This window comes from Neoarius graeffei, chromosome 15, assembly GCF_027579695.1.
Source record: "Neoarius graeffei isolate fNeoGra1 chromosome 15, fNeoGra1.pri, whole genome shotgun sequence".
NCBI classification, from domain to species: Eukaryota; Metazoa; Chordata; class Actinopteri; order Siluriformes; family Ariidae; genus Neoarius; species Neoarius graeffei.
The window spans coordinates 5,752,686-5,778,346 of NC_083583.1; the positions used below are offsets into that span (position 1 = coordinate 5,752,686).

A 25,661-nucleotide genomic window follows, 5' to 3' on the forward strand; every position below is an offset into this window, starting at 1 on the left:
TTCCGAGGTTTCTTCCTCATGTTGTCTAAGGGAGTTTTTTCTTGCCACCGTTGCCACAGGTTTCATCATTGGGGACAGATTAGGGATAAAATTAGCTCATGTTCAAATTCTGTAAAGCTGCTTTGCGACAATGTTTATTGTTAAAAGCGCTATACAAATAATCTTGACTTGACATATGTAATACACTTATAAATTCACTACTTAAACCCACAAAGTAGATAATCTTGGACAGAAATTAGCATGAAAATCACTGTCGCCCTCACCATCGAACCTGAGCTGGGCTTGAGGCAAACCACTTGGCTAGAACTGCAGCAGTAGGGTGGCCAGTTCCTTTCTGCTTACACACACACACACACACACACACACCTATGGGCAATTTAGAGTAGCCAGTTAGCCTAACTGCATGTCTTTGGACTGTGGGGGAAAACGGAGCACCCGGAGGAAACCCACACAGACACGGGGAGAACATGCAAACTCCACACAGAAAGGCCCCTATCAGCCACTGGGCTCGAACCCAGAACCTCCTTGCTGTGAGGCAACAGTGCTAACCACTACACCACGAGCATGAAAATAATCATCATTAATTCCGAAGGCCCTGGTCACACAACAGCTCGCGATGGGTTTAATTTGCAATTCGGTAGAATCACAGCCAATTGTGTGATGCAGGTGAATGTTCTCTGAGCTCTGCAAGTGTTTTTTTTTTGGTGCGTTTCTGCCTTGTGAGTGGCTAAAAAGCATCGCGGAAAATTTAAACGCATGCATTGAAAATTTGGTGGCGTTGTTTTCATCGGTGAATACTCGGAGGTGGGTTTGGGAATACTTCCTGAAGTTCATGGAAACATCGTCACCAAATGCCTCATTTTCATCTATAACCCATCGCAAAGCATCGCGAGCTGTGGTGTGACCGTAGCCAAAGATACAGCTACTTATAATGAGAAAGCTTTTTACTGCTGTTTGAACATTTAAATCCCTGACATCCATCCATTATCTGTAGCCGCTTATCCTGTCCTACAGGGTCGCAGGCAAGCTGGAGCCTATCCCAGCTGACTACGGGTGAAAGGCGGGGTACACTCTGGACAAGTCGCCAGGTCATCACAGGGCTGACACATAGACACAGACAACCATTCACACTCACATTCACACCTACGCTCAATTTAGAGTCACCAGTTAACCTAACCTGCATGTCTTTGGACTGTGGGGGAAACCGGAGCACCCGGAGGAAACCCACGCGGACACGGGGAGAACATGCAAACTCCACACAGAAAGGCCCTCGCCGGCCACGGGGCTCGAACCCGGACCTTCTTGCTGTGAGGCGACAGCGCTAACCACTACACCACTGTGCCGCCAGTAGCTATACAGAGGATTAAAAAAAAGAATCTGAAATATGCAAATTTGAAAAGTGGACATTCCATTAGCATTTGTTTCTTTTGTCTAAAAAACCCCCCACAATCATCAAATAATGTGGTTACTACGCAACTAAATTTGTGTTAAACCTGTGTATAAACAGTTAAGACACAAATGAGTCCTCAATTTTATTCGAAGGAGGCGATGATGTGATAAATATTATGTTAGCAATGTAGCATTTGCATGTATTCCTGGCTGACTTAACGACAGATTTTCACATACTGTGAATTAAGAATGATTTTCCACACCGACATATAATAAAAACACAATTTAAGAAAGACACAATAGTTTGGTGCTTTGCAGGTAAATAACATTTTTATGCCGTTTTCGAAAATCTTCACTGTGTTTTTCCAACTTTAGCCACTAGAGGGCGTACAGAATCACAGTGTGATTGACTTAATAATAATAATAATAATAATCTCATCTCATCTCATTATCTCTAGCCGCTTTATCCTTCTACAGGGTCGCAGGCAAGCTGGAGCCTATCCCAGCTGACTACGGGCGAAAGGCGGGGTACACCCTGGACAAGTCGCCAGGTCATCACAGGGCTGACACATAGACACAGACAACCATTCACACTCACATTCACACCTACGCTCAATTTAGAGTCACCAGTTAACCTAACCTGCATGTCTTTGGACTGTGGGGGAAACCGGAGCACCCGGAGGAAACCCACGCGGACACGGGGAGAACATGCAAACTCCACACAGAAAGGCCCTCGCCGGCCACGGGGCTCGAACCCGGACCTTCTTGCTGTGAGGCGACAGCGCTAACCACTACACCACTGTGCCGCCAGTAGCTATACAGAGGATTAAAAAAAAGAATCTGAAATATGCAAATTTGAAAAGTGGACATTCCATTAGCATTTGTTTCTTTTGTCTAAAAAACCCCCCACAATCATCAAATAATGTGGTTACTACGCAACTAAATTTGTGTTAAACCTGTGTATAAACAGTTAAGACACAAATGAGTCCTCAATTTTATTCGAAGGAGGCGATGATGTGATAAATATTATGTTAGCAATGTAGCATTTGCATGTATTCCTGGCTGACTTAACGACAGATTTTCACATACTGTGAATTAAGAATGATTTTCCACACCGACATATAATAAAAACACAATTTAAGAAAGACACAATAGTTTGGTGCTTTGCAGGTAAATAACATTTTTATGACCGAAAGATAGATACCTGGTAAAAATATTACTAACAGCAGCTAAGAAAGCCATCACGAAGAAATGGGGAAGGGAAGACACCCCCACTCAAGATCAATGGACTCACCTGGTTGAGGAAATATACATAATGGAAAAAATGATACACCGCCTGAGGCTACAGGAAGCCCAATTCAAAGAGAAATGGAAGAGATGGACAATATTTATCACTGAACAACGACAAAACTAAAAAACTTGATTAAGGAAAAGAAAAAAGAATATGGACAGATTATACGTAAAGAGACTCCCATTTGTTATATTTCTGAACGTGTTCTTACTTGTTGTAATTTATTATTGAGTTGTTCCTCCTTTGTAAAGAAAATTTTCAATAAAAATTAAAGTGAAAAAAAAAAAAAAAAAAATAACATTTTTATGCCGTTTTCGAAAATCTTCACTGTGTTTTTCCAACTTTAGCCACTAGAGGGCGTACAGAATCACAGTGTGATTGACTTAATAATAATAATAATAATAATCTCATCTCATCTCATTATCTCTAGCCGCTTTATCCTTCTACAGGGTCGCAGGCAAGCTGGAGCCTATCCCAGCTGACTACGGGCGAAAGGCGGGGTTCACCCTGGACAAGTCGCCAGGTCATCACAGGGCTAATAATAATAATAATAATAATAATAATAAAAAATTTCAAAGCATTTCAGAGTCTCAGTGCTCTAACAATAAAAATTATAATGATATGAACAAATAATAAATTATAACAATAAAAGCATATGTATATTAGTGTTTACATGGATAAAAAAATTATGAAAAATTAATTAAAATGAAGATTAATATTAAGATTGTAAGAAAGTTATTATAATAAAAATAATGGAATGTAATAAAAAGTAATAATGTTAATAATTAATAATATTGTTCAAAAAGTAATGTCTTTCGACTTGTTTCTACTTTTAAAGGTTTTAAACTTTTTTAAATGATTGTTTTATCAGTCAGGGGGCGGTACGGTGGTGTAGTGGTGAGCACCGTCGCATTACAGCAAGAAGGTTCTGGGTTCGAGCCCAGCAGCCGATGGGGGCCTTTCTGTGTGGAGTTTGCATGTTCTCCCCGTGTCTGCGTGGGTTTCCTCCGGGTGCTCCGGTTTCCCCCACAGTCCAAAGACATGCAGATTAGGATAACGTGGGGCAGCCATGGCCTGAGGTTGGGCTGAGGTGCCCTTGAGCGAGGCACCGAACCCCCAACTGCTCCCCAGGCATTCTAGCATAGCTGCCCACTGCTCTGGGGATGTGTGTGTGCTCATTGTTCACGTGTGTGTGCATTTGTGTGTTCACTGCTTTAGATGGGTTAAATGCAGAGAGGAATTTCAAGATAGACGGCCTTTCAATTTCATAAAATCGGTCAAATTTAGTTCCGTCTGAAATGTGATCATTGCGAGATATGTTGATTTCTGCAATATCTCAAAAACAACAACAGGCCATTCTGTGGCTGGGAAGTTATTTAATTTGAGGGGATTAAAGCAAATAATGTGCATGAAATCGCTCGCTTGGCGCAGTCAAGCAGACAGAGGAAGTCCGTGTGCACATATGCAGGTTTACCTTCTTCTTCTTTTGGGTTTTACGGCAGCTGGCATCCACAGTGTCGCATTACTGCCATCTACAGGTTTCCCTTTGAGCGTGCACTGACAGTTCCATCATTCTGTCGCTAAACGAACAGCTGATCACACCGAGGTGCTCACTGAGCGCCCATATTTATTAGTTTGATCCTGCGTTTCCTTTCCTTCATATATAACATAACATCTTTTCTTCTCGCTTTCTGTTACTGTTGTTGCTCTTTCACGGTTCATTCGCACACTCACGTCCTCCATTTTTCTCTCCTGTTTCAAATTTGTCTACATGACGTATTATCTTGAATTGGGTCATGGTGAAGCAGGAAAAAATAGCGGAGAATTTCAGGCCACATGGCCTTAAATGCATTCATTGTTCTATTTTTGAAAAAAAAAAAAACTGGAAGTCTGTGGCTCAAATTCAGTAGCTCTCGGTCACTAAACAAAAATAATTGGGTGTCGGGAAAAAAATTTTTTATGACCTACACTTGAAAAATCTGAAAGGCAGTCTAGCTTTCAGTGTACGTGTGACAAATGAAGTTGTTCTTCTTTTAATCAGATCTGATATTTGACTGGCATTGGATCAGACTGGATTATATCTGTTTAAAAAAAATATAATAATTGAAAAGCACGTTCAGAAAGTTGATTTACAGCCTCATTTCCAAAAACAAAAGTTAGGACGCTGTGTACAGTATAAATACAAACAGAATATATGTCGATTTGTAAATCACACAACATGATTCTGGCATCAAATTCAAAATGATCACATATTTTTATCGTGTTCAAAATTTGACATATTCTCTTTGTCCTGTTTTGAATGAAACATAAAGTTTCCATGATTTACAAAATATCACATTCTATTTTTATTTATATTTTACACAGCACCCTGACTTTTTTTTAAACAGGGTTGTATTATGATTACAAAAATATATTGTTTTTTTCCAAGTCAGAAGGCTGCACAATTATAACAAAATCTGCAGAAAACAGACCCATGGCTTCAGTGCCATTTTAACATCACTATCAGGGAGAAGTCAGCTCGAACTGGTTGCGTCATAACCTGAACCTACTGCTCGAGAAAATCTCATCTCATCTCATCTCATTATCTCTAGCCGCTTTATCCTTCTACAGGGTCGCAGGCAAGCTGGAGCCTATCCCAGCTGACTACGGGCGAAAGGCGGGGTACACCCTGGACAAGTCGCCAGGTCATCACAGGGCTGACACATAGACACAGACAACCATTCACACTCACATTCACACCTACGCTCAATTTAGAGTCACCAGTTAACCTAACCTGCATGTCTTTGGACTGTGGGGGAAACCAGAGCACCCGGAGGAAACCCACGCGGACACGGGGAGAACATGCAAACTCCACACAGAAAGGCCCTCGCCGGCCATGGGGCTCGAACCCAGACCTTCTTGCTGTGAGGCAACAGCGCTAACCACTACACCACCGTGCCGCCCTATTATTATATCTATTATTTTTATTTTATATTTATTAATTATTATTCAGACTTCACACTTTCAGGGTAGGCTATATGAATTGTAGGCCGACACCGCTCACACACACACACATTTGTTCAACATCACAAACCTGATGGTGCTGTACTTGATATGCATGGTGAATCTGTTTGTCCCAGTGACTCGTTGGGTTGTCCCTCATTCTGTCCCTCAATCTGATCCTGAATGTCTTCATCCTCACTCTCAGATTGCCTTTCAGATGCCTCACTTTCCACCTCTCCAACCACCACCTCTGGCTCTCTCTCCATCTCTGGCTCTCTCTCCTCTTTCATAATCTTCATCTTCCTTACTCTCTCTATGTTGCTTTTTGCCAACAGGGGCAAAAAAGGACATAATGTCCTTCTTGCTCCTTTTCATGATGATAGCCTGCAGTAGGCCTATACTAAAAAGTAAACGGAGAGGAATGTAGCCTCTACATATCACAAGGCCATTCAAGTTTTCCAAGAAGGTTAAACACTCGGTTATTTTACCCATTTCCCAAAAATATTAAGTTAGGCTACTTATTGCTGTGCAACGCACTTTTAAGAAAGCGCAATAAAACGGATTTATTCTTGTAGTGAACAACAACAGTAAAACACGGATATGTGCAAACACTGACGTTTCAAAATTGAATAATTTTCCTTACCTTCGCCTCTTTGCAGTAGCCTAGTTCTTGCAGGGCTGCAGCTGTTATCTCTCACGTCCAAAGTTTACAATTCGTGCTGCTGCTGGTCTTTCTGCTGCAGGTAACAGTGTGCATGTAGCGCTTTAAGGAGTCCGTGTAGAACACTCCGTCATGTCAGTTCTGATCTTTGAGCCAGCACACGTCGAAATTAATAAAGCTTATTATCTGTTCAGCACAGGGGCCACAACAGGGGCCAGGAGCAATTATACAGGGGCACTGGCCCCCCCGGCCCCCATTTAAAACCGCCTATGCATACAGGAAACTTTTTCAATGTAATACAAACGTGTTCTATTCCCTTTTAGCGGCTTTCATTCAATTGGTTCGATAGCATGCAATATCATTAGCATATCGCTTATCCTACGTGTATCCCACTCTACCCAATGGAGAATGAGCGTTGAATTTGGTTTATGATATTGCACAGTTGTCAAGACAACATGACGTCACACATCAGAAACGTAAAACTTCTGTGCTAGTGAGTGAGCAACTGTGACAATTTGTAAACAAATGTGGCCGCCAGGTTTGCTTCGTTAAATACGGAAGATTTTGAGAGAATTTTGAAAGAAAGATGCGTTGAACACCTGAAAGGAATGTGTATGTTTAATAATAATAATAATAATAATAATATTGGCTGGCGGGCGGCACGGTGGTGTAGTGGTTAGCGCTGTCGCCTCACAGCAAGAAGGTCCTGGGTTCGAACCCCGGGTCCGGCGAGGGCCTTTCTGTGTGGAGTTTGCATGTTCTCCCCGTGTCCGCGTGGGTTTCCTCCGGGTGCTCCGGTTTCCCCCACAGTCCAAAGACATGCAGGTTAGGTTAACTGGTGACTCTAAATTGAGCGTAGGTGTGAATGTGAGTGTGAATGGTTGTCTGTGTCTATGTGTCAGCCCTGTGATGACCTGGCGACTTGTCCAGGGTGTACCCCGCCTTTCGCCCGTAGTCAGCTGGGATAGGCTCCAGCTCGCCTGCGACCCTGTAGAAGGATAAAGCAGCTAGAGATAATGAGATGAATGAGATGAATATTGGCTGGCTTTTTCTTGGTCTATCAGATGAGTAGCTGAATGGAATATATCTGAAAGAACATGGAAAAAAAAGCCAGCCATTCTTATTTAAATATGTAACTCAGATCTGTGATGTATTTTGTATGAAAAATGCGAGTTTTTCAACACGAGAAGATAAATTTCATATCTTCAAGCCAGCGTGTGATTTTTCTTTTTATTATACAGTATCGACACATTCACAAACAAAAAGTCCCCAAATTTATAAAAATAACTCACTCATCGATTTCTTCACGAGTCACAGATAGAGATTTATGTCACGGTTTTGGTTCTGTGGGTTAAAATCTAATGATAAAACTGTATTGATCATTAGATTTCCTGATTTTCATTCAAAAATTTGGAAGGTTTGACGAACGTCCAACAGCTCCATTTTCTAAATCCCAGCTATTTTCCTCTGTTTCTCTTCTTCGGTATTGATTTTAGGATTTTCATGCTGTTTAAATTAGCCACCTCAAAATTTTTTTGCCTGTCAAAACGTCATCCTCCGGCTTGCGTTCACACTGAACCTTTTCTCAGAGTCACAACCAGATTATACGTCACGTTTTTCAAGAATTAGACAAAGCATGAAAGACTTTAAACCACTCTGTCTCCTGTTGGAACAAAACCTGTAAAATACTGAGTACAATGTAGGAAAAAATGATCCTGATGAATTTGTCCCCAGAGTTAACTGCAGTGTAATTCTGTAATTGCGGATGGAGTAAAAGTTAAGCGAAACACAAAGTGGATGTTGGACTCATGGACTTTTGGTGAAGAACTTTTCTCTGAAACATCCTGTTTCTCTTGAAAGCTTTGTAAACGTCGAATGTATATCGCGTATGGACAGAGGAAATGTAAAAATAAGAAGAGCACACAGTTTCAGAGAAAGTGCATGCTTAAATTTTTATAAATTAATAATGTTACTTACTTATATTGTTGTTCTTATTATTACTACTACTACTAATAATAATGATAATATTCCTGAAGCACATGTTTACATATAAGCAAAAGGCACTCAAACACACAAAATTTAAAAAAGGAAAAAGCTGTTTCGCAGAAATTCACTCATCTAACATTGCTTCAGTTTTAAGGTCTGACACAAGTGTTTCCTCTTGTAAAAGTTATGCTCAGGACCTTCCTTTTTCCTCCAGCTTTTGGGAAAGAATCTCTATATGCCTTTTCATGTCATTTCACATTTATATTTTGTCCTTCCTCATTCTTTTTCTGTTGTACCTGTAATGTTAACTACTGACTGACTCTCACGTGGGGCGGCACGGTGGTGTAGTGGTTAGCGCTGTCGCCTCACAGCAAGAAGGTCCGGGTTCGAGCCCCGTGGCCGGCGAGGGCCTTTCTGTGCGGAGTTTGCATGTTCTCCCCGTGTCCGCGTGGGTTTCCTCCGGGTGCTCCGGTTTCCCCCACAGTCCAAAGACATGCAGGTTAGGTTAACTGGTGACTCTAAATTGAGCGTAGGTGTGAATGTGAATGGTTGTCTGTGTCTATGTGTCAGCCCTGTGATGACCTGGTGACTTGTCCAGGGTGTACCCCGCCTTTCGCCTGTAGTCAGCTGGGATAGGCTCCAGCTTGCCTGCGACCCTGTAGAACAGGATAAGCGGCTAGAGATAATGGATGGATGGATGACTCTCACTTGTGAACCTGATTTTATTGACGATAACCAATCAGCTTTACATTCATCTCAAAATGCATTTCATTTCATTCAGCTTATTTGATATGTTTGACTCTTTGTGTAATTTTTGTTTTTTTATTTCATCTCATTTCATTATCTGTAGCCGCTTTATCCTGTCCTACAGGGTCGCAGGCAAGCTGGAGCCTATCCCAGCTGACTACGGGCGAAAGGCGGGGTACACCCTGGACAAGTTGCCAGGTCATCACAGGGCAGCTGCAATAATAAAATATGCAAATAAGCTGAGCTTATTTGCATATTTTATTATTGCAGCTCTTTTACAAATCTTTTTTTTTTGTAAAAAAAAAATTATGCAGTGGGGTGGTATGGTGGTGTAGTGGTTAGTGCTGTCGAAAAGCAAAAAGGTTCCGGGTTCAAACCCAGTGGCCGGCGAGGGCCTTTCTGTGTGGAGTTTGCATGTTCTTCTCGTGTCCGCGTGGGTTTCCTCCGGGTGCTCCGGTTTCCCCCACAGTCCAAAGACATGCAGGTTAGGTTAACATGGGGCGGCCTTGGGCTGAAGTGCCCTTGAGTGAGGTACTGCTCCCCGGGCGCTCTGGTGTGGCTGCCCACTGCTCTGAGTGTGTGTGTGTGTTCACTGCTTCAGATGGGTTAAATGCAGAGGATGAATTTCACTGTGCTTGAAGTGTGCATGTGACAAATAAAGGTTTCCTCTTCTAATTCAAGTGGGCGGGGCCAAACACTGCAAGAAACCGGATTCAAGATGACAAAAAAATTTCTCCACAAAGCGCACTTTATATACATTTTTAACTTTATTGAGATAGTTACAGATGCTGCAGTTGTATCAAAGCACAAAAGAAAACAAGCCAAAACGCCAAAAACTTGTGCTTCGGACCCTGAAACCCACCTTTAGAATAATGACTCGAAAGAAGTGCCACAACATGACAGGGTGACGTCATCACTGCCTGCCACGAGGTGAGGTGCAAACCGGAGCACAGCCCGTGAAAGTCTCGGGATCCTTCCGCCGAATGGACACGTAGCGGAATGTTATAAATGCAGCAACGTTGCGAAATTTCTCTAACGATCGTCTTTCTTTCAGCCTAATCATCTTTAAAAATAAACATTGTGTGAGTGCGCACTGATTATAAGCGGTGATAGCGAGGTTATAAGTGTTTAAAACAAGGATAGAGTTGTGCACGAGACAGGTGGCTGTTGTTAGTGCTTGTTACTTTACAGGAACAGGCGATTAAATGAGGCGATTTATCGGTCTTTCTGGTGCATTAGGTATATTTAAGAAATAATGTTTATTTTTAATAAGCGCTTAATTCCACTTTAACGCGCTGTCAAGACCGGTTGAAGTTTTAGTGCTAAGAGCAGTGAGTGTAACCTTCCGCGCTGAGTAAGAAGTGCTGAGGCTCGGGCCGCCGCCATTTTGAATGTCTGGTCCCTTCCTTCCTCCGTCGCGCATAGAGAGAAGATTCTGGTTGTTTTCTGGTGTCGTTACGGCTGGTGAGTACTGGGTATAGGACAGTAAAAAAGGGATAAACTATATATTTTGCGTTTGCGATAAGTTAGGCGTGATGAAACGACTCGAAATGGTTGCTTTTTAAAGGTTGAAGGTGTATAAGGGGTCGGGAAGTGAAGCAGGCTAGCTACATAGGTCGTTAGCTAGGTATGCTAGCGGTAGTTAGCATAGCCTAGCCTAGCATAGCATTACTTAGCATTATATTAGAATTTAATTGCACAGTGAATCCTGCGCTCTCGTTCAGACTCTTGCTAGGAAGCTAAGCTTATTTTATTTCCTTGAGGCTCTGTAGAATTGGCTGACTAGCCCCCTAGCTAGCTAGCTAGCTAGCATAGCATAGATGTAGATGGAGATATAGCTGGATAGTTATCTTAGGGATGTTAACCAGGAGTGTCCATGTATGCAAACACAACATGATAATGATGATTGATTTAATGACCTCAAAGTTTTTAACATGTTTTTTTTTCTTGCTTAATTAGTATTAATTCCATGTCCAGGTCATTGCAAAGGCCTGCTTGTTATCTTCTGTCCACGCAACCAAGTTAGTCTTGATCATCATTTTTCTACTCTCTACACAAAAACAACTCCATGAAGTGATTTAAAAAATATATATATATTTCTATTAAATTAAAAATAAGTGTTTGAGTGTGTTGTCATGAAGACATGGAGCTGACCATGAGCTTTAAAAACTGATGTTAAGTCATGGCTCTCATCCTGTGAAGAAATGTATTATTATTATTTCAACCTTATTGAATATGAGCAGAGAAATTAAAAAAATTGCAAGAAGACAAGCTTTTAAAGAGGTAATATAGCATGCGTTTATTACATATTTGCAAAAAAAAAAAAACACAGATGGAGAGGAAGCCGGTTTGTATCTCGGATCAGTTGTGGCCAATTGGTTATTTATTTTTTAATGGTGATCAGGTTACTTCACACACCAGGTGTATCGGGAAGATCAGCAAACAGGGTTTAAATTTGGAAACTTCAGCCTGAAGGACTTTATAATAAATAACACCAATATTGAGCATGGGGGAAGCCATGGTCTAATGGTTAGAGAAGCAGCTTTGGGACTAAACGGTTGCTGGTTCAATTCCCTGGACCAGCAGGAATGGCTGAAGTGCTCTTACGTGCAAACTAACCCCCAAAATGCTTCCGAGGCTGCTGTATGTTGCTTTGAATAACAGCATCTGCTAAAGGCCATTAATGTAATCTAGTGAACTGTGTCGAAGATCTTGGAATTAAATCCTGAGTTTCAACTTCGTTGGTCCATTTTCGCTTTGTTTTAACCATTTCCTACATGATCCACAATGCCTTTCGAACATTCAATAACCTGCTCATAGTGGTGCTTTGGGATGTATCCCTTGCTTCGTTCCGTTCATCTCTGCCGAAATCCAGTGATGCGGCGGCGCTTTAGTGCTTGTCTGTTCTGGATTTCTCTGTTCAAACTAATCAGCTTTCAAAGCATCAACTTTGATATCAAATAATACTACCCATCATATCATGCATTACTAACAAGCCCTCGTCATATAGCTGTGTTGCATTCTGGGGTTTTGAGTCCAGAGTTTGCATCAACACCGCAGCTGTATGTTTGACACTGAACTTGTCGTTAATATGGTATACCGTTAAAAAAAAAGTTGCTGAGAAACTAAGTGAAACCTGGTCATTCTCCTGCATGTTTGAGATTTTTAAAACATTTTTTGGCCTCTTAGATGGCATCACAATAGCGCTAGCAATAATAAAGGACCTTTTTGCGATGTTAGAGCGGCACGCAACTGCTCACTTCTCCTAGGAATGACGAATCGCTATAAATAGAAGCCCCCAGAATCATTTGATACTTCAGATGTAGTTCAATAGAAACAGATTTCATGCTTTTCAGGCCTGAGGTTTTGTCTGAGACTTGATATATAAACCCCTTTCGGTTTCTGATCATGTGGGAAATACCTGTGCTCTTGTTGCCCACAGAGTTGTGGAAGTAGAACTGAATGACAGGAAGTACTCAGATATTGCGTTTATTCTCCAAGAGCTCACACTTTTTAATTTGATCCATTAATGTATTTTAGGCTGCGAGTGTGCTCGCTCTATGAGCACTTTGTTGGCCATTAACCATGATTCTTTGCTGTATTGTCACTGTCAACACTGCCAAGTGGCCCGTGCTGACTTTCAGGGGAAAGTAGTTAATGTTCAGACGGTTGCTCGAAGTCATCAGGTGATATCTAAGCTTTGCGTGCAGGAAGGAAGCTTTTCTGAAGATGTTCAGAATAGAAGAGTTCAATCCGAACTCTATATATAATAGAGAAAATTTATAGAAATAAGGTGTCATTGTTATGATGCCGTAATCAGTCAATCTAGGTTGTGTATGTCTGTCTACAGAGTTCTGTAGTTCGTAGATTAATCGAGCAGTGATGGTGAGGAGGTGGGAAATGGGTATGTTGCAGACAGAATAAATCACTTTTTTTATTAGGGTAAATATTGCCAAGAACAGGGGCTGAAACAAAAGACGTGCGTGGGTGGAACAAGCAATGGTGACCCAATCATGATCAGGGATCCGTTGCTGAGAAAAATGGTGAGTACAGGTATTTAGCAGGCGCTTTTATCCAGAGCGATGTACAGCATACCTAGCGCAGCCTGGGAGGCATTTTGAGGGGTAGGCGCCTTGCTCAAGCCCACTTCAGCCGTTCCTGCTGGTTCAGGGAATCAAATCGGCAACCTTTAGGTCCCTCAAGGCCATGGCTTCTCCATATTGAGTGATTAGTCATTAAGGAAAGATAATGACTTGGTTGTCGGGATCGAAGGAAGGCGATAAACTTTTGTTTGTTGAACAGCGGTATGAGCGAGTGGTCTTTGGGAACGGTGCTGATGGTCAGATTTGTCGGAGGGAGAGATGTCTGGAGTCCAGGACATTTGTTAACATTTTCTCCAGAAGTTGCTAGTTTTATTTTTTTTATATGTATAAAGTTTAGTTGAAGGTTGCCTTGATAGGGCTAAATAAAAAAAATCAAGGTTGGCGACAAACTTTGTCACCTGTGCAGAATGGATTTGGTTTCCGGTTTTACCCAGGTACTGTGTGGGCGGTGTGACAAATTCTCAAAAGCTTTGGCTAGTCTTTTTTACACACTTGGCCTGATTGCGTCTGACTCGAGCTTCTCCACCCATACAAAAATTATTAGGTGACTGCAGTGCACCATAGTTTCTTGCTCGGCTCAAAAATCTTTTTCCTGGCACTTTTACGAGGTAACCTCATGATTTTAAACACCACTTGAATATTTCTGATTTTATTTTTTAATTTTTACCCATTATCTTGTTCGTAGCTTCTTAAATCCATCCTCTTCTAGCAAGAAAGATGTTCAGCCACAGGAAAGCGTACGACTGCTTGCGAGTGTTTAATGCTGTACGGTTATATTGGTACTCAAACTCCTTGGTATTTTTTAAGGAGGATTAAAGTAATGGCACCCTTGGCTGCCCATGAGCTTTGAAACTTTAAAAAAAAAAAAAGTTTAATTAAAGTTGAAAACAAACTCGCAGGCTGTCATGCTGAAGAGTTCATTCTGAACAAACAGTGCACGTTTATTTGAATTTTCTGTCATGGACACTCAGTCATGATTCGGATGCACTGTTCGATAGAGAAGCTCTAAATTTGGCGATGGGCTTTTAAGACAATGCTCCTGGCCGAATTTGAGGCTGGTTCTCTGATCGGTCGTGTTGTATTGAAAATGGAGGAATGAATTACATTACAGGAAGTGATGACTTTGTTTGAATCTGTGTCATTCATGAATCAGGGTGTTGTGTGCTGTAAAAGGTGAGCGTTCAGTTCCGTGTTTGAGTGCAGCGTCGCGAATATTTGCATGCCCCTTCCAGGCGAATGCAAGCCTACTTTTTTTTTTTTTAAGCAGCTTTTTTTTCCCCCCCACTTCTTTTTGATCAGAAAGGCCTTTGTTATACTAAACCCACAGACACTCTGAAATGTCAGCTCTCCTGTTACTTGCTCTGATTTAATTAAAAAAAAATAGCGTTTGAGACATGCACCACAGTGCGAACAAAATTTTCCGAAATGTGGAACAATACATTTCTGATTAACTACTCTGCTCCTGTTGCTATGATAAAAGGCAGGGTAGGAAATATCCTCCAGATTTCTGACTTAACATGAACGCCAGTGAAATTGCTGACATCATCCGTCAAAAATCAGCACTATTGGATGACTCGTGCTGTGATGTCACAATAAATCAGTGTGGCTTATTTGACAGGCAGCGTGTCGTCATGCCCATCCTTGTGACACAGGTGAAAGAATTCAAGGCTGCATAATAAGCAAGTATTAAATATTAAGTAGTCTAGCACGCCTAAATAGTAATCACGCCACTAGTGTACTGATGATTGATTTAATTTCGTCAGCTCTCTCTCTCTCTCTCTCTCTCTCTCTCTCTCTCACACACACACCTCCAACAAGTGTATCGCTGAATGAATTCTAGCTAAATGATTTTACACCTGGGTCATGTTGCAAGTTGAGCAAGGTAAATAAATCACCTGACATCATTCACAAACTTAACACCTCGTGCTTTATCTGTTCACCAAGGTGGGGGAGAGGCTTAGTTATAAGCCCTGAACCCTTTTTCCTTTCGATTGCGTAACTTTAGACTCTTGCACTCTCTGACTGGCTCCAGCTCCTGCCTGTCTCTCTGTATCTGGACTACTTTCGTGCCCAAAGTTCATGATTGACGCATCAGAGCTGGCGTAAAACACAGATGTACAAATTCCCCATAAGTTCCAGGGGAAATACAGGTGTGAAAACGCCAGAATGTGAATTGAGAGACGCTGGGTGTGTGTTTGTCCCTGGAGGTAGTTATATATAATTCACTTTTGCAAAAAAAGTCACATCAGTGCATCTGGTAGATCGGAGCTTGTAGATATTTGCTCTAAAAAAGTAATCATCAGTTTTCACGTTGCTTTATTTTAATTGAAGGCTTGGCCCCTCCCCCTGAACGCAAGATTCACTTGTTCACAATTTATTCCGTTGATTTTATTTTCCTCGAAACGAATGACTCGATGAATTGGAGGGCATTTATTCATAGTTCTCACACCCGCAATTACTGTATTCACAACATGATGCAGAAGGTGTTTGAGAAAACGAGGCGTGTCGACAGGTATAAGCTTTGTGCGTCTTCTTTTGCTGTAATTTGCTCGCGCTGTTTTTTTCTCCAAGGCTTTCACTGTGCTGAGCTGAACAGTACAGAACGTGTTTCCAGGATCCCTCTGGGCTTCTTTTCTTCTGTCCCCCCCTTCCTCATCAGTCGGTTGCTAGGATCATCCATCCTATGACTAGGCCTTTAATCCTACAGAGGCATGATGGAGGAAGGAAGCTCAGGCGCACGATAGAGATGCGATGTGCCATTCACTGATAATATAAAAGTCAGTCAGACGGTCATCACGTCCAATGTAAAATCCTGACCTGTGTAGTTTGAAGGTCGTCAGGGTGAATGACGACGTTTGTACTTGGTTTCAGTGGCTGATTCAAAGGAAGGAGAACCCACAAATGTTCTCAAATCTGAGCTTCATGGATTTCACCCAAATTCACTTTTTGGGTTCTGTTGATCTACTTTTTTTTTTTTTTTTCCGCCTCCCATAATTTAAATTGAATTTATTGGATAAAGTGTCGTGATTCCACATGCGTGGTGGTACGACTGGGCTCTCTAACAGTGTGACAACGTTTAGATCTCATCAGTGAAGCTGTTTTTAATTTGGTGACTGTTACAAGAAAGCCACTTGGCAAATTGGACACATGAGGGAGTGGCTGTTTGAGTCACTGGCTCACGATAATGTCTTGGTAGTAAATGTTAAATCGTTTCTAAGCAACGCATTCAGTTCAGGAAGTCGATAGGCTCTCTCTGTCTCTCTCGCCCACTGTGCTGTGATGGATGAAGAAAACCAGTCTTTTCAGGAATGTGCTTGATCAGTATCCTGAATTCTTTGAAGTCAGGTGCTCTTGGTAACCCCCCCCCCCCCAAATATCTTTTTTTTTTTTCCTGCCATATATGTTCATGCTTATCACTCGACTTCCCCTTTAAAATGTTGTTTCTAATCTGCTCTTGGTATTGAATAGGAAGTTTAATTTTTGCCTTTGAGAAGGGGATTCTTTTGCAATGCAGAAGTTTCTGACATTTGGGGGTTAAAAAAAAAAAAAAACTTGTGCGACTTTGACCGACTTGAAATCTTCTGCAAGTCCTCCAACTTGCCTCGTCCAATACATCGTGCACCATCAGGTGTTCACGCTGAAAAATGTTAATCATCTTAATTATATGGCAGGCCTAGAAATTCTTTTTTTTTCGCCAGCCAGCCGGACTAGTTCCCTTCCAAAGTAACTCGCCAAACAGAAAATCAACGAGCCAAAATTTGTTCATGTATGAATTTTACTTGTCAAAAATAACACAAAAGTGAGTAGTTACCATTGTTCATGACTAATGTGCATTTATTTCAAGACCCGAGTATTTTGATACTGTTGTTAAATACATGAATGAGAACAACACAGAGCACCATAATATAATATCAACAAATAATAATATATTGGGCAACTTGGTGTATGAGTATTGAAAACAAATATCCTTACTATCATGACTATAGCACCCAAAATATGTCCAACATGCTTTCTGTATTTAACCATTTATGAGAGAGAAAGCATTCGGAGCTTCATACTGACTAGGAATCAACTTGAAAAAAATTAATTATTCCATAATCGTATTGCAGCCAAGGCCTACCCTGCTCCCACGTTTGCTTATAAGTCCTTTGTCGTTTCTCCTCTTCAGACCGAGGTCGCTTTGTCCCCGTCTCTGGCAGTTTCTGTACACCTTTCAGAAAATTCCACATCGCAACGTAGCTTTGGCAGATGTAGATGTAAACAACAACAACAAAAACACATGTTTAAATGGGCGATAATGTGGCCACATCTATTGAATTTGATAACATGATTACCGTGATATTCAACGAGATGCGTTCTATGCATGCGCAGTAGTGAAAAAACCGACACCCTGACTCGTACACGATATGATTCGGAATTCTTCTGTATTTTCTGTCCTGCCGATAAACACATCGATTAACACAGACACGGCACGCGCTTAATATGTGGCGGCTTTAGTTGACGGTGTGTCTGCATCTTCGCTTCATATATTTTTATTTTCAACTAGCCAGCCAGGCTGGCTAGTGACAGGAATTGCCCGCCAAATGACAAATTAAGTCGCCTCGGGCGACCGGACCACCATGAATTTCGAGCCGTGTATGGCACGAGCAACTTCTGGTAAAATCGTGCGCTCTGACTGGTTCCTTGGTGGGCAGAGTTCTCCAGTAATGCCCATGGTGGATTACAGACTTTCTTTCTTTCCAATGTGCTGGCAAAGATTAATGGGAAATCCATTTTGTTGCAAAACAAATATAGATTATATTTTTATCTTTTCAGAAAGTTTGTCCTGCATTACTTAAGTGAAGAAATGCAGTTTTGAAACTGCTAGCCGTTTATTCTGCATGCGTGACTCAACTCCGTTACAAATATGACATGACCGAAAGCAGCGTCACGCCTCGTTATCACGGCGGTCTATTTTGATCTTAGAAATAAAAAAAGCCATATAATAAACTCCTTATTAACCTCGTTTGCTTGGTCTTTTCAGGAAACTATCAGACCTCTCTCTTTTTGTTGAGACCTCAGTCTGATATTTTCCCGTAAAGACCTCGTGTTCAGTTAATAAGTAGTTTGTACATGTGGTCACTCAGGAGTACAACCCCGATTCCAAAAAAGTTGGGACAAAGTACAAATTGTAAATAAAAACGGAATGCAATAAATTTACGAATCTCAAACTGATATTGTATTCACAATAGAACATAGACAACACATCAAATGTCAAAAGTGAGACATTTTGAAATTTCATGCCAAATATTGGCTCATTTGAAATTTCATGACAGCAACACATCTCAAAGTTGGGACAGGGGCAATTAGAGGCTGGAAAAGTGAAAGGTACAAAAAAGGAACAGCTGGAGGACCAAGTTGCAACTCATTAGGTCAATTGGCAATAGGTCATTAACATGACTGGGTATAAAAAGAGCATCTTGGAGTGGCAGCGGCTCTCAGAAGTAAAGATGGGAAGAGGATCACCAATCCCCCTAATTCTGCGCTGACAAATAGTGGAGCAATATCAGAAAGGAGTTCGACAGTGTCAAATTGCAAAGAGTTTGAACATATCATCATCTACAGTGCATAATATCATCAAAAGATTCAGAGAATCTGGAAGAATCTCTGTGCGTAAGGGTCAAGGCCGGAAAACCATACTGGGTGCCCGTGATCTTCGGGCCCTTAGACAGCACTGCATCACATACAAGCATGCTTCTGTATTGGAAATCACAAAATGGGCTCAGGAATATTTCCAGAGAACATTATCTGTGAACACAATTCACCGTGCCATCCGCCGTTGCCAGCTAAAACTCTATAGTTCAAAGAAGAAGCCGTATCTAAACAGGATCCAGAAGCGCAGACGTCTTCTCTGGGCCAAGGCTCATTTAAAATGGACTGTGGCAAAGTGGAAAACTGTTCTGTGGTCAGACGAATCAAAATGTGAAGTTCTTTATGGAAATCAGGGACGCCGTGTCATTCGGACTAAAGAGGAGAAGGACGACCCAAGTTGTTATCGGCGCTCAGTTCAGAAGCCTGCATCTCTGATGGTAATTACAGCATCATGGCTGCATAGAAGAAGGGTCCGGGTACTTACCTGGCCAGTCTGCAGTCCAGATCTTTCACCCATAGAAAACATTTGGCGCATCATAAAACGGAAGATACGACAAAAAAGACCTAAGACAGTTGAGCAACTAGAATCCTACATTAGACAAGAATGGGTTAACATTCCTATCCCTAAACTTGAGCAACTTGTCTCCTCAGTCCCCAGACGTTTACAGACTGTTGTAAAGAGAAAAGGGGATGTCTCACAGTGGGAAACATGGCCTTGTTCCAACTTTTTTGAGATGTGTTGTTGTCATGAAATTTAAAATCACCTAATTTTTCCTCTTTAAATGATACATTTTCTCAGTTTAAACATTTGATATGTCATCTATGTTCTATTCTGAATCAAATATGGAATTTTGAAACTTGCACATCATTGCATTCTGTTTTTATTTACAATTTGTACTTTGTCCCAACTTTTTTGGATTTGGGGTTGTATTATTATTATTATTATTATTATTATTATTATTATTATTTTTATGTAAAAGCTCCATGCACCTTCTCAGCACAGGTTTATTTCATCATGGACCCCACTGTTCTTTCTAATCGTACCGTTGAGTTAAAAGTTTATGAAGCAAAAGAAACTTGGAAAAACTTTCAGAAGAATGCACACAGGAATAATGTATTCACAACCTCCCGGCTATTCAACAAGAATTTTTAAAGGAACAGGCAATTAAATTTCCTCTGAAAAAAGTCTGGACTTGCACCTGTCCTGACTAAAGGATCAGAAAAGTTACCATCAGTACCCAACCATGAATGAGTAGTTTACTTTATGGCTGGAAATACAGTAGTTCAAAGTTGCAATGTTTTTTGGCGTCTGAGTGACATGACGTTATTTTGTCCAGAGATGGCGATTTTGAATCCCGACAATGCAGCAGCCATCCCTGGGAGAACAGTTGTCTGTGCTTTGTGTGGGAGTCTCTCTCTATATGCCAGTCCTGAGGGTCTGTGAGCTTGCGTATGTGGAAGAGGGCAGTCGGCACTTTCTGTCTAGTTTTACTGCGCCCTTTTAAAAAAAAAAAAAAAGTCGTTGGCTGGATTTGCGTGTCTCGAAGCACCTGTTCACCTGCTTCTCTGATTGGTCTCTCTTGTATGATGGCAGAGCTCGGATCAGAGGTACCAGACGAAATTAAGAAGAAATTGGAGATAAACATCAATTAAGTGTGTGTTTTGTGTCGCTTCATGTTACTTTTTAAACATATCGGTGATGGCAATAGTTATCAATTTGCTATTTAGATCGGAGAGGAAATAAAATAAGTCTTTGTAAATCTGTAGAAGTTCTCTTTCTGAGCAAACGGGTTGGACCTTATGGCTCGTTTCTGGACCATTGAGCTTCTTTCAGCTTAATAATTATTTATATAAATACGATTTGCCATGTTGATCAGAGAGGCCACAGTAGACGGCTACAGAGGCTGAGATGGTTCGTGATTTGGTATTTAGAAAAAAGAAGGCTGATCTGCAGCCTGATTTTTCTTCTTCATTCGTTGATGCAATCTCCCCCTCCCTTCCAAAAAAAAAAAAAAGTGCTCGGTTCCTTGGCCTACCAGTTGACTACCCTGGCCGCGTTGTATCTCCAGAACTTTCCTCATTTGATTTGTTAAAGTTCTCCCTCTGTCGTCCTTCTCCAACATCACACAAGAGCATTTAAAAGCGTTGATTCTGGATTTCTTTCCCAGTTTGCTGGATGATGAAGATTAAAATGTCACTCTGGACCTTCCAACACAATTCATTACTCTTCAGTGTTGCATTTTCTCTGCGAAGTGAAGATGTCTTAGCAAGCTGGATGAAATACAAGAAAGCTGCCAATTTGCATCATCAAAGTGAGTTCTTTTGCGCTGTCCATTTAGCCATGCGCTCTTCAGCTGTTTTTGCTGAGAGGCAGCAGCATGATGTTGAAAACGTCTTTGTTCAGCAAGTAATCACAGTAGCTTCCCTCTCTGGCTCTAGCAGCTTAATTAGGTGCTGTGTGCTTGCAGAAAGAGCAGCGTTTATCTCTGATGGCAGGCTGTAAAAAGCTCGTGGACGTAGGCTGAAGGAATAACCTTTTGGGATGTTTTTTTGGCACCGTATCTGTAATTTGATGGTGGACTGTCTTGATTGATGCACGTTTTCTCACCCGTTCCTTTGGCGTATGCACAAGGGTCTCTAGGATCGTGGGTTTTTCAGTGTAAATCTGGTCATTGGTTCTGCTCGGGGTCTCTTCAGGTTAAAGTCCGCTGGTGTTTTTTAAAAACCTTTACCAAGTAGCAGAAAGATTGAAGAACTGTATATAATTGAGAGAAATTAATATTTAAGAGCTGCAAAAAAATGACAGAGCTGTGTGGGGCCGTGTCCGATCACAATGATTGACGGTGATCTCCACGGCAAATTGATGATCACGGTCCACAGCGAGTTCCAGTAAAGCTCATAACTTGCCATTTCAAACTTGGTACCCAGAGTTCAGCATATGACATGTCAAAATGGCTGCTCAGACTGTAAACAGTAAATAAAAATCATGTCATGACTTTAAATGAGTTCGTATTCGGTTAAATATCCAACGCACTGACCGTATGGTTCTGTTTTAGAAAATAAATACACGAGTTTATGATCATTAATTTTCGCAGGCTACCTTGTTAGACAACACTCAAGCTTTCTTTGAGGCATCTATGATTTTCCCACTGTCGCTAAAGTGCACAAAACTCGAAAATTCCAAGTTTAATCAAATGCAGCACAAGATCCGATGGTGGCTTGTATGCGCTTGATTACTGCTTCCATAATCGAGACTTTGTACCGTTACGTGACCCCCATAGCAGCATTAACTGTGCCGGCATGACGGGGGGCACGCTTATAGTGCTTCATTCAGCCGAGTTACTTGTTATTGATCAGTATGGGAAGGTTTTGCGGCCCTTTTGCCCTCCAGATGTGCAGGTTGTTTTGAATGAAACAAAGACATCAGATTTTTTTAATTTACCAAAAATAATTCACTATCGGTGGGGTGAGAAATTTCTAAACGTAGAAGGGGGAAAACGGTTCACAAACGTTCGATGGGACTCCGTGTCGAACGGAGAAGTCAAAAACCCTATGGTTTGCTCACTTCATTTGTACAAAATGAATTCCAAAAAGAAGTTAATTTCAGAACTGCAGCAAGGTGCTCATTCTTATCTATTGAAGTGAACATGAGCGTAAGAGACAAAGTGCAGCGAGGTGCTCATGTTCACTTCACTGGATAAGAACAAGCACCTTGCTGCATTTCGTATGTTTGCGAGCCATTTTTTCCTTCTACGTTGAGGAGAAATTTCTCAAGTTTTCCCCCGATAATGAATTACTTTTGGTCAGTTTAAAAAAAAAAAAACCTGATGGTTTTCTTTCATTCAGAGCAATTTGCACATCCAAAACCGCAGCAAACCTTCTCATACTGATGAAGAACTACTAACTCAGCTGCTTCCTGGGCCATCCTTAAAAAAAAAAAAACGTTTCCTGTCCACTGGGTGAGCAAAAAAATTTTCATTCGGGGGGGGGGTTATGGATGGATAAGAAATCGCAATGCTGTTTGCTTTTTCTTTCAGTACTTTTTTATTACAAAAGCAGACACATTTAATAAAATGACAGTTTAATCAACTGAAACTTGTACAAAAACTTTAAGTTAGCATTTTAAATGCTGACTGTAACATTTGCAAAACTTTTACAAAGGTACTTAAAATGTCCGACACACGGACTTTTTGTAGCTCTAAATCGAGCGTTAGGCCTAGTTCGGATGAAATTACACTATTAAAATGATCACTGAATGATTTGTTTTTCTGAATCTTTACTATTTTGTTGTTCGCTAGAATACCATTTTGCGATTTCACACTTAAGCAAATGTTTGAAAATTCCGGATCTCCTTCCTTCATGGTGGCTGCCATTTTTTTGTGCCGCACGGCGCATGCGCAGAGCTGATTCAGTTCAGAGTGCGCGCGCACTCGGCGGAGGCAGTAGTGTGTCGGGGCCGTCGGAGGGAACAGAAGCAGAGATGACGCTTATTTTGTCTCCGGTAAACCAGTCTTCTCTCGTTCAATTACGTGCTGGCATCAAAAGACACCGTTGGTTGTAAATGAAACCAAATGGAATCGTTGGAGTGTATTTTCATACACAAATGGAGAAATGTTCGCTGAGTGTGTAATTGTGTAGCCGCCACTGCAGACCGTTGTCGTTGTTAATTCATAGCATGCTCAGCTGCGTGAATGTGTCATGCACCGAAAATAAGAGGTTTACAAGCCAGGAACGCCTCATGATGCAATACGCAAGAAAAGAAAGATTTACTGCCATTTTACTTTGTATTTGAGTAAAGTGAATAAATAAATGGTCTGTGGAAAATACATTTAATCCTGGGAACTGCACACATGGGAGTTTTTGTGTTTACTCACCCGGCCGGTGGACCGGAAACAGAACATTTTTTTAATAATTGCCCTGTCATGGCGGCATAGTTACCGTTGCTGTGGGGGTCATGTGGTGATGCAAAGCTTCTATTTCGGCTAGCTTATCGCTACACTTATTAGCAAAGCACTGGATTACAACGGTGAAGGAGAGAAAACACTGACTGGCTGATTCGGACAGAAATAAAATCACAAAGGAGCACCTTTTGAGGGCCTTTTGCTTTCTTGGCACAAGTGTCAAATTGGCGCTTTCCTAAATCGTTTTCAAAATTTCAAACCCTCTTCTTGCAAGCGAAGCTCCAGTGCCGTATAACTAAGAATTGTATTTATATTTCTGCATTAACGGGCTCCGATGGCAATGGATACCACGCAGCGTTCAGTAGCTGGAGCTTCTTTTCGCCGTATGGCTCCATTGTTTATGAAATTTGATAAAAGTCCGGGTCAGAATTTCTCCGTCATGACTCCACCTTTTACTTTAGTATCTCGGCGTTAGTTTTAGACGCCCGTTATATACGAGTTTTGTTTGTTCCGGTTCTTGTTATACCCCTGCTCCGAAGGAAGAGGGTATAGTGGTTTACCTCTGTCCATCCGAAACAACCTTTTTCTCGGCAATCACAAATCATAGCTACTTGGTACCAAACTTCAGCTTGGGGTTCAATACCATGTATCCTGTTTTCAGGTCTGTCGCGCGTCAACTTCCTGTTTGCCAAATGAATGTATTTACAAAACAATGTGTGGATTTACAACATTTTTGTAAAACTTTTCTCAGCAACTACAAATCACAACTGCTTGATATTTGGTACTGAGCTTCAGCTTGGGGTTCTATACCGTGTATGTATTTGTGAAGCATATTAGGTGGATTTTGATGCCATTTCAAGAAGCAAGATGCTATTTCAGAGTGATGGTTTACCAGGATGCTGTTTGAAATCCCTGGGGAGAGACACGGCTCTTTACTTACTTGTTTCAGGGTTCATTATTTGTTCAAGTCAACATTCATCATAAGTGTCCAATCCTTTCAATCGCTTGCATTCTGATATAAGCGAGAGCGGGGGGGGGGATGCGTAAGTGAGCAGTAGCTCACAGTTGATCTCGTCATGATCAAGATGTGAACAGAGATGAAATTGGAATATTCTAGAGCGATTTGCTGATGAAAGACGGCTCATGAAACTGAAGTTGGAGCCAAAAAAATGTAACGTGTGTGTTGCTTTTGCAGAAAACTGCCATGGGAGTCCTCGTCATTTCCTCCGATTCAGCATTGTGTCCTACACGTTTGTGCTTCTCTGCTGTGATGTCGTTATATAACAGGATCTCAGATACCCTTATTCCTGGCTTATTTTCTTGGAGACTGTTTAGCCTCCTCTCCAGCACTCTAACATTCCTTGTTTATCTCTGTTCAGCGTCTGAGTTCAGAATGGAGCTCCAAGCTCTTTACTCTCGGTGCAGTGCTGATGACGGATTCAGATACGCCCCGTGTTTATTCTACAGTCTGGTGTCTGACAATGAAGTGTTCCTGTGTCTGTGCAGGAGGTTCATATTGTGTAGAAGCGGGTCATCAGTGTTACCCAGCCAAGTGCAGAATGTAATCTTAGCGCTGTGTGCGCGCTCCTTTAATTTTTAATCAGACTCCAGCACGCTGAAACCTTAGCGCTCGCCTCTGAAGGCTCGTGAAGCAGGAATGGAATTTCACACGCAGATTTGCCGCTCGTTACTGCCACTGTGCGTATAAAAATAAATAAAATAGATTTCTCCTGCGTGTTTGCCTTCATGAGCCTTCATTTCTCCTGTTGTTGCAAATGTACGTTATGAATAATCAATTTTTCACACATCTTGCTTTCTCTTCTGGAAGACAGTCAGAATGCTCGACCATCTACCACGCCCAGCGTGTCTAGAGCTGGCATGTTAAGTCTGTTTTATTCTCAAGCTTTCGTGATCCAATCTGCAGCTGTAATTACAAAAACGTGACGCGGTGTGTTGACTTCGTTTATTTT

At 41.4% G+C, this 25,661-nt stretch overlaps 1 protein-coding gene across 1 annotated transcript in view; it reads left to right on the forward strand.

Annotated features, from left to right (window-relative positions):
* The first annotated feature begins 10,449 nt into the window (after positions 1–10,449).
* Positions 10,450–25,661, forward strand: part of ap1g1 (adaptor related protein complex 1 subunit gamma 1) — a 64,078-nt gene continuing 48,866 nt past the window's right edge. The window contains exon 1 of the mRNA XM_060940803.1: positions 10,450–10,520. The gene's annotated coding sequence lies outside the window, so the exon portion shown is untranslated. The remainder of the gene's footprint in view (positions 10,521–25,661) is intronic.